This window comes from Lucilia sericata, unplaced genomic scaffold (genome assembly GCF_015586225.1).
Source record: "Lucilia sericata isolate MDLA Ls3-8-SP2 unplaced genomic scaffold, ASM1558622v1 Contig001053F_arrow, whole genome shotgun sequence".
In the NCBI taxonomy this organism is placed as follows: domain Eukaryota; kingdom Metazoa; phylum Arthropoda; class Insecta; order Diptera; family Calliphoridae; genus Lucilia; species Lucilia sericata.
In genome coordinates, this window is record NW_023995031.1 from 107,185 (window position 1) to 117,507 (window position 10,323).

Here is a 10,323-nt window from a genome sequence, read left to right on the forward strand (position 1 = left end):
CCTCCTAAAAAAACATACAGGCCATACTGCAACTGGCAGTATAGTCACAAGCACTGTCGTCATGGCCCTCCTACACAGATGTCGTCGAGAAAAACATTAAACACCAAAGAACACAAGAGGTCCCCATGGACCTAAAACCATCAAGAATGGCTCCTCGGAATCAGTTGCTCCGATGGACATCGACGAATCTTCTGCGTTAGTGGATTTAAGTCTCAACTCTCTCGAAGCTAACGTCCCAATGGACGAAGAGATTGCATTACTGGCGTCTGCGCCCAATACGCAAGCGTCAAAGTCTGATGCTCCAACAGCCACAGCACAGGCACTCATTAAAGACCCAAGGCTAAAACAATGTGGAGCTGCGCGTAAACGCTTATAACTTTACATTGATAATGCCATGAGAGAGAGGTTCGTACTGCGTTACTAGCAATCCATATTACTAGGAAAATAAGCAGACCTGATGGATATATTCTGGAAAAGCCTAACCCTCCTAAAAAAAACTTACAGGCCCTAATGCAACTGGCACCTCAGTGGCCACAAGCACTGTCGTCGTGGCAACTAAACCACAACCGTACTCCTACAAAGATGTAGTCAAGATTATCAGGCTAGGGATCATTCCAACCGGAATCCCAACTGAAATATGGTCTGACGAGAAGTTGAAGCTCATTCAAGCGCCATATATAAAATTGTGGAACTCAAATTGAAATATGACCCTATATTTCTAAAGTTACAGTAGACAACCTTTGGAGATTTGTTTTGTTGACATTTTCTTCTGCATTACCTCTTTCGTGAGGTAGTTGATCAATTTCTATGTTAGATATATTCACCCCTATCGCCAATAGAAGTGAAATTTTTGTTCCCTTGAAATTTTCATTCCCCTCGAAGGGAAAACTGCTATCGTGAACTTGTTGCGAACAATTCATTCACAATAGTTGATTTTATATACAACATCTGTTCAATGTTTACAAAATTCCATCAACAAATTTCACAACAGGGAGAAATTTTTCACGTCAAAAAAGTTAGTGAACGAAAAATGTGAAAAGGGAATATATACCCCGTGAAATGTTGATTCGCGATAGCGGTAATTAATTTTAGGTTTTGGCGAACCTCTAACATCTAAATCTGATTTAATTTTCCAAATCTCAAGACTTGTTTAAAAGTTATTTAAGGAATATATAATAAAATGTCATAAGACATTAAAAAACGGTTTTCATACAACGATATTTTTGGACTTATGATAGTCTTGCAGTAAACATATAAAGTACAAATTCCCTTTAAACACCCTGTATTGAGATATGATTATCAGCAACATTGTATATATATTTTGTTGACACTACTCTCTTCTTTTCAATTTTCTCTTCTACATTTGGTTTGTTGTTATTGTATAAATATTATTGTTAATGGCATTTGTATGCATTGTATATGCATGCATGCATGTCTGTACATGTTTATTAATATTTAGCATTGTTAAACTGACAGACAGGCAAAGTCTGTCTGTTGCTGAACAAAAATATCAAAGATAATTGAAATGACACGTAGTATTACTGTCAAAACTGTTGTTAGTTGTTGTTGCGTTGTTATTGTTATGGTTATTGTGACAATTGTTAAGTAATATGATTTAAATATTGTTGTTAGAGTTGTTGTCTAAGTAATAAAAAAACAGCAGCAATAACTGCAACAACAACAACAACAAACATTATAAAATGTTTTACACAGAAGATATTAAATAGATTTTTATTTTTGTAATTCTAATCTTTTTGTTTTTATTTACATTACAGCAAGCAGAACAAGAAGAAGAAGAAGAAAACATGTTGTTTTTTATGAATTTTACTTAAAAATAATAAGTAAACAAAGTGATGAAACTATAAAGTAAACTAAAGTGGGTTTTATATTTATTTGAAATTTATTGTTTTTGTTTTAAACATAAACGTAGGTTGCTTAAACTCTACAACAAAACAAAAACGTAGTTTAAACTAGAACAAAGAATTTTACAAATCTAAACTACGTTTTGTAAACATTTTCTTTAATTTTGTTCGAAATGTATGAATTTATTGTATGTAAATAATATAACGAACATTTAATGTGAATGAATAAATATTATATTTGTTTCATTTAAGATAATCTGTCTGAGTGACTTAACAATGGAAACTTTTTCAAATTCTGCGTTTTTTTTTTTTTTTTTTTGTTATTTTTTTTTTTTGTCTAAGATAATGAAAAATGGCGACTAATATACGACATACTTCACCACATACAGTGTATGATAATTTAATGGAAACTTTTTGAAAATGTTATTCTTGGCATATGACTAAATGCATTTTCAATTGAAATCAGATTTTTTTTATGTTAAATGTTTCATATTTTTTATATAAATTTATTTCAACAAGAAAACAAGTAATCTTGTTAATTTATAAAAACACTTGAAGAGTTTTGAAATTTTTTTAAACAAAAATTTTAAGTGGATTTTTTTTGGGTTAAAGTATTTAATTACTTCCTTAATGTAAAAGGGGAATTATCTACATATTTTAGATAAAATGTCATCAGAAATACTCTTTTAATTATATTAAGGATTTAAAAACATTAAGGAAGTTTCCCCAATTTAAAAGTTAAGTTATGTTGAAAGTAGGATGCAGCTAACATGAAGAAACTGCCCTAGAAAGCTTTAACCCGATAGCAGTGCGCTCCTTTACATGGAAAATATTAGTGGGAAGAATATTTTATAGTGCTCTGATATTCAGAAACTATTTTCCGGACATAGTGACAAAATGGCAAAGAAAGTGTTCCAGGGTTTAAATGTCCTCTTCAAATGATCGACATTCGTCTGACTTATAGACTAGACTATAGACTAGACTATAGACTAGACTATAGACTAGACTATAGACTAGACTATAGACTAGACTATAGACTAGACTATAGACTAGACTATAGACTAGACTATAGACTAGACTATAGACTAGACTATAGACTAGACTATAGACTAGACTATAGACTAGACTATAGACTAGACTATAGACTAGACTATAGACTAGACTATAGACTAGACTATAGACTAGACTATAGACTAGACTATAGACTAGACTATAGACTAGACTATAGACTAGACTATAGACTAGACTATAGACTAGACTATAGACTAGACTATAGACTAGACTATAGACTAGACTATAGACTAGAGACTAGACTATAGACTAGACTATAGACTAGACTATAGACTAGACTATAGACTAGACTAGAGACTAGACTATAGACTAGACTATAGACTAGACTATAGACTAGAATATAGACCAGACTATAGACTAGACTATAGACTAGACTATAGACTAGACTATAGACTAGACTATATACTACTATAGACTAGACTGTAGACTAGACTATATACTAGACTATAGACTAGACTGTAGACTAGACTATAGACTAGACTATAGACTAGACTATAGACTAGACTATAGACTAGACTATAGACTAGACTATAGACTAGACTATAGACTAGACTATAGACTAGACTATAGACTAGACTATAGACTAGACTATAGACTAGACTATAGACTAGACTATAGACTAGACTATAGACTAGACTATAGACTAGACTATAGACTAGACTATAGACTAGACTATAGACTAGACTATAGACTAGACTATAGACTAGACTATAGACTAGACTATAGACTAGACTATAGACTAGACTATAGACTAGACTATAGACTAGACTATAGACTAGACTATAGACTAGACTATAGACTATAGACTAGACTATAGACTAGACTATAGACTAGACTATAGACTAGACTATAGACTAGACTATAGACTAGACTATAGACTAGACTATAGACTAGACTATAGACTAGACTATAGACTAGACTATAGACTAGACTATAGACTAGACTATAGACTAGACTATAGACTAGACTATAGACTAGACTATAGACTAGACTATAGACTAGACTATAGACTAGACTATAGACTAGACCTATAGACTAGACTATAGACTAGACTATAGACTAGACTATAGACTAGACTATAGACTAGACTATAGACTAGACTATAGACTAGACTATAGACTAGACTATAGACTAGACTATAGACTAGACTATAGACTAGACTATAGACTAGACTATAGACTAGACTATAGACTAGACTATAGACTAGACTATAGACTAGACTATAGACTAGACTATAGACTAGACTATAGACTAGACTATAGACTAGACTATACTAGACTAGACTAGACTAGACTAGACTAGACTAGACTAGACTAGACTAGACTATAGACTAGACTATAGACTAGACTAATAGACTAGACTAGACTAGACTATAGACTAGACTATAGACTAGACTATAGACTAGACTATAGACTAGACTATAGACTAGACTATAGACTAGACTATAGACTAGACTATAGACTAGACTATAGACTAGACTATAGACTAGACTATAGACTAGACTATAGACTAGACTATAGACTAGACTATAGACTAGACTATAGACTAGACTATAGACTAGACTATAGACTAGACTATAGACTAGACTATAGACTAGACTATAGACTAGACTATAGACTAGACTATAGACTAGACTATAGACTAGACTATAGACTAGACTATAGACTAGACTATAGACTAGACTATAGACTAGACTATAGACTAGACTATAGACTAGACTATAGACTAGACTATAGACTAGACTATAGACTAGACTATAGACTAGACTATAGACTAGATTAGACTATAGACTAGACTATAGACTAGACTATAGACTAGACTATAGACTAGACTATAGACTAGACTATAGACTAGACCTATAGACTAGACTATAGACTAGACTATAGACTAGACTATAGACTAGACTATAGACTAGACTATAGACTAGACTATAGACTAGACTATAGACTAAGACTATAGACTAGACTATAGACTAGACTATAGACTAGATTATAGACTAAACTATATACTAGACTATATACTAGACTACAGACTAGACTATAGTCTACGTGACAACGGATGTTATTGAAAAATTTGTGTCAATTTGGTACCAGGGCGTGTATATTTTATATTTCCCTCTTTGTAGACTATAGACTAGACTATAGAAATAATCGATATTCGATATTTTGAAATAATCGCGAGAACAATTGGAGTTTTCGAGATAATTTATAATTGTAAGCTTCATCTAGTGAATGATCCCTTAAAATTTGTCACCTCAGATCTATTTTATAATTTTTTATACCCTCCAAAAATCCGAAAATCACTTAAACGCATATATTTCATTGAATTCTAAAGCTATTGGGATAAAATTCGCCTTGAATATATTTTGTGTACGTACAATTCATTTTATAAATTTTTTACTGGTCGGTCCATTATTGGTCATAACTCCCATATAAGGTCCACTTACGAAAATCACTTAAAAGCACATATTTCATTATCAAATAAAGCTATCTTGATAAAATTCGACACAAACATGTTTTGTCCAAATAGGAATCACTCTGCGAAATGTTTCCCGAATAGGCCCATAATTGGTCATAGTTCCCACATAAAGCCCACTTCCGAAAATCACTTCTGAGAGTCACTTAAACACACATATTTCATTGTCAAATAAAGTTAATTTGAGAAAATTCGACACAAATATGTTTTGTCTTTACATAAATCACTCTACGAAATTTTTTGTGGATAGGCATATAAAACATTGTACCAAACATTTCTGGATCGGTCCATATTTGGTAATAGATCCACTTCAAAAAATCCCTTAAACGCACATATTTAATTATCAAATAAAGATATCTTGATAAAATATGATTTGTGCACATATGAATCACCCTGCGAAATTTTTCCGGATAGGCCCTTAATTGCTCATAGCACCTATATAAAGTCCACTTCCTAAAGTCACCTAAACGCACATATTTCATTGATTAATAAAGCTATTGGAGTAAAATTAGACTTGATCTTTTTCTGCATAAAAATCATTATACGAAATTGTTTCCTAATCAGCCCATAATTGGTCACAACTCCCATATTCTGTGTATAGATACATCATTATATTAAAATGTTTTCGAACTGGCGTATTAATATACATTTTTCTGGACCTAATCAAAATTAGTTCGACAAAAATTTTGGCAAGTTATCTAAAAATTAGATAGTTAGATGGGTTTCAATAAAAAGTAGATTGCTGGTGGAGGGTATTTAAGATTCGGCATAGCCGAATATAGCACTCTAACTTGTTTTTCTATAGAATCTAAAAGTAGATCACAAGCCAAATTTACAGCGATAATTCGTGCCAGAAATCAATGAATTACTCTGGCCGTTATAGCATCACGAGAGCACCTTTATTTATAAAAACTGGTAAATCATCTGAATCTTGTCATTTCTTCGAGATATCGTAACCTAAAGTTACAAAGTATAAGTTCAAAATTCGATATTGATCTTAGTTTACTATAAAACTTTAATGAGCGAAGGAAGAAGATATAACAAATTTTAAACCTTAAATCTCGAAGAAGGAAGAAGATATAATAGATGATAAACCTTAATTTAAAAGCCAATTGATTGCACTTTTAGGAGTTGTAAACGATTTTATATATAAAGGTGTCTTATAACATTTTTTACAATTTTTAGGACATGATATCTCAAAAACTCTTTAATATTCATAATGATCAGTGGGTATTACTATTAAACACTTCAATACTGTACAATTTAAATTTTATATATTTTTTAAAACTTTTAATTTTTTGAGTGGGTGATCTTTTCAGACCAAAACAAATCGAAATTTATAAAATAAATAAAATAAAATCATTTTATAATTGCTCTCAATCAGGATTTACATATATCAATATTTTTTGCTTAATTTTAAATTTATATTGTGATTTTTATTTAAATTCAGAAATTTGTATATAAGTTTTGATAAAATTGAAAATTCTACTTTATTTGATTACAAATTCAATTGCTTGTAGGAATTTCGTCATTAACTTTCGCATAATTTAATATGTATTTCATTTTACAATTTTTAATAAATTTTATGATTTATTTTCAGCATAAAATTTTGAAATTTTTTTAAGAAATTTTACAAAATTTTATTTAGGTTAAAGGATATTTTTTGAATAATTTTGGTTACACATTCTATTTTTATCAACAACACTTCCTTGTTCACATATTTTTCTACATTTCTTAAAAAACAAATACATACTCACACATAAATTTTTATTTTAAAGAAAATTCAAATATTTTTTTACATTGAAAATAGCAAAAGATTCTTTTTATATTATTTTAATCGTAACACTTGAGATTTTATTATTTTTTCTAGTATCAAACACTTCTAGACAAATACGCGCCGAAATATATTTCGTCTTTTTTATATTTTTCAATTTGACCAACAATTGCGTTTAGAACCGCCGACAGTTTTTGAAAAACTGAACCGATCTGAACGATGTGAGCGTTCAGAATGAATATGGGCCGTTTGTAATAAAGAACAAAAAACAGAAAACAAAAACAAAAGAAAAAGAAAAACAAAACAAGAAGAAGAACAAGACAAAATTAAAAGAAAAACACAAAGTTCCCACACTGATTAGGAGGCACGGAGCACAAAATAGCAGCACTTCAGCCACCGTATGCCAAACAACAAAAACAATACGAATCATGTTTGTTAGCTGCACTAAAATACAAAAACTACAACAACAGCAACAACAAATAGAAATAATAAATGCAATACAAAAGAAAAAACAATAATAACAACAACAAATTAACAAACTCTGAGCCAAAATGACGACAAAGACTACAAAAAAAGAAAAGAAAACTCAAAATCACATAAAATTTTCAAAAATAAAAACATTCAAAACCATTTTAAAAAACAACAACAGCCGGTATAAGATGCATTCAAAGGCAAAACAACAAAACAAAACTTAAAATGAAAACACATTATTATTTATAGTGTTATAATATAAATTTAGGAAATTTTTTAATAAAGAATTCTTATTGTTGTTGCCATTTGCTGCAGATCTTTCGTCAGCAACACCCAAAAACACAAACAACTACACTTGCATGCAGGTTTTTTATAAAAGAATCCAAAAGATTTGTTTGTTGTTCTTTTTGTTGAATTTGTTTTAATGTTAAATAGTTGTGGTTTTTAAATGCTGCAAAGCGACTATAAAAAGCGCTGCAATGGCAGTTTAAACTTAGTTCAACTCTACCTATCTATCTATTCTATCTATCTATCTCTATCTATCGATCTATCTATCTATCTATCTTCTATCTATCTATCTAATCTAGCTATCTATCTATCTATCTAAGCTATCATCTATCTATTCTATCTAGCTCATATCTAATCTATCCTATCTATCTATCTATCTATCTATCTATCTATCTATCTATCTAGCTATCTCTATCTATCTATCTATCTATCTATCTATCTATCTATCTATCTATCTATCTATCTATCTATCTATCTATCTATCTATCTATCTATCATATCTATCTATCTATCTATCTTATCTATCTATCTTATCTATCTATCTATCTATCTATCTATCTATCTATCTATCTATCTATCTATCTATCTATCTATCTATCTATCTATCTATCTATCTATCTATCTATCTATCTATCTATCTATCTATCTATCTATCTATCGATCTATCTATCTATCTATCTATCTATCTATCTATCTATCATCTATCTATCTATCATATACTATCTTCTACTATCTATCTATCGATCTATTATCTATCTATCTAGCTATATATCTAATCTATCCGAATCTGTCTATCTAATCTATCTAGCGATCGATCGATCTATCTAATCTAATCTATCTAATGCTATCGATCTATCTATCTATCTATCTATCTATCTAGCATCTATCTATCGATCTATCTATCCTATATATCTAATCTATCTATCTATACTAGCTATCTACTATCTATCTATTATCTATCTCTCTATCTATCTATCTATCTATCTATCTATCTATCTATCTATCTATCTAATCTATCTCATCTATCTATCTATCTATCTATCTATCTATCTATCTATCTATCTATCTATAACAAAATGTTTAATTTTCACACGTAGGGTATTGAAAATTTAAATAAAATTGAAATATTTGACGCAAATGTTCAAACGACAACTAATGTGGTGGGTACTCTTTAAAACCAACTCACACAACTATTTAAGACAAAAAATAAAATATATATATTTTTTCTTTTTATGCATTTTGTTGAAAAACAACAGCAGAGAAAAAATAAAATAAATAAACTGATGCAATTTTTAACATTTAATTACCATACACATATAAATATACATAAATATTTTTTTTCGTTAATTTTTTTTTTTTTTTGCAAAACATTTTAAGTATTAAACGCAAATAAATGTGTACAAGTAATTTAATTTTTTTATTTATTTTTTATAAAAATAATGCGAGTACAAGTATTGCAGCAATAAAAAAAAATTAAGAAAAAAATTACAATTTGTATAAAAAAAACAAAACAATCTGGTTTGTTGGCAGCAGATGCTAAATGTTGTCACTAAAAAATATACAATTTTATTTATTTATTTTTTTATTTAAAAAAAGGCATGAGAATGTGTGTTTTTTGTAAATGAATACAATTTAGAAAAAAACAAAATAGTTTTGCCTGTTGCAATCGCACATCTGTGCCGCTAATGTTGCTGACAAAATGTTGATGATCATCATCATCATGATCATGATGAGTTTTAAAAGTTTACATTACATATTTTTATAATTATAATAAATGTTTAAATATTTTTTTATATTATTTAAGTTTTTAAAAAACATTTCAAATAAATTGTGTTTTAAAAATAAAATTAAGGCTAATGAACGTTAGCAATTAATAATGCTCTAGAATTAGGGTTATTTTGGTTTAAAAATAAATTCTTAAAATATATTCAAGTCTATAGTCTAGTCTATAGTCTAGTCTATAGTCTAGTCTATAGTCTAGTCTATAGTCTAGTCTATAGTCTAGTCTATAGTCTAGTCTATAGTCTAGTCTATAGTCTAGTCTATAGTCTAGTCTATAGTCTAGTCTATAGTCTAGTCTATAGTCTAGTCTATAGTCTAGTCTATAGTTTAGTCTATAGTATAGTCTAGTCTATAGTCTAGTCTATAGTCTAGTCTATAGTCTAGTCTATAGTCTAGTCTATAGTCTAGTCTATAGTCTAGTCTATAGTCTAGTCTATAGTCTAGTCTATAGTCTAGTCTATAGTCTAGTCTATAGTCTAGTCTATAGTCTAGTCTATAGTCTAGTCTATAGTCTAGTCTATAGTCTAGTCTATAGTCTAGTCTATAGTCTAGTCTATAGTCTAGTCTATAGTCTAGTCTATAGTCTAGTCTATAGTCTAG

The 10,323-nt window shown here is 29.6% G+C and overlaps 1 protein-coding gene across 1 annotated transcript in view; it reads right to left on the reverse strand.

Annotated features, from left to right (window-relative positions):
- The window catches only part of LOC119609746 (sestrin homolog), an 84,499-nt gene extending 77,075 nt beyond the window's left edge, over window positions 1–7,424 (reverse strand). The window contains 1 exon segment of the mRNA XM_037964650.1: window positions 7,166–7,424. The gene's annotated coding sequence lies outside the window, so the exon portion shown is untranslated.
- Between the last annotated feature and the right edge of the window lie 2,899 nt (window positions 7,425–10,323).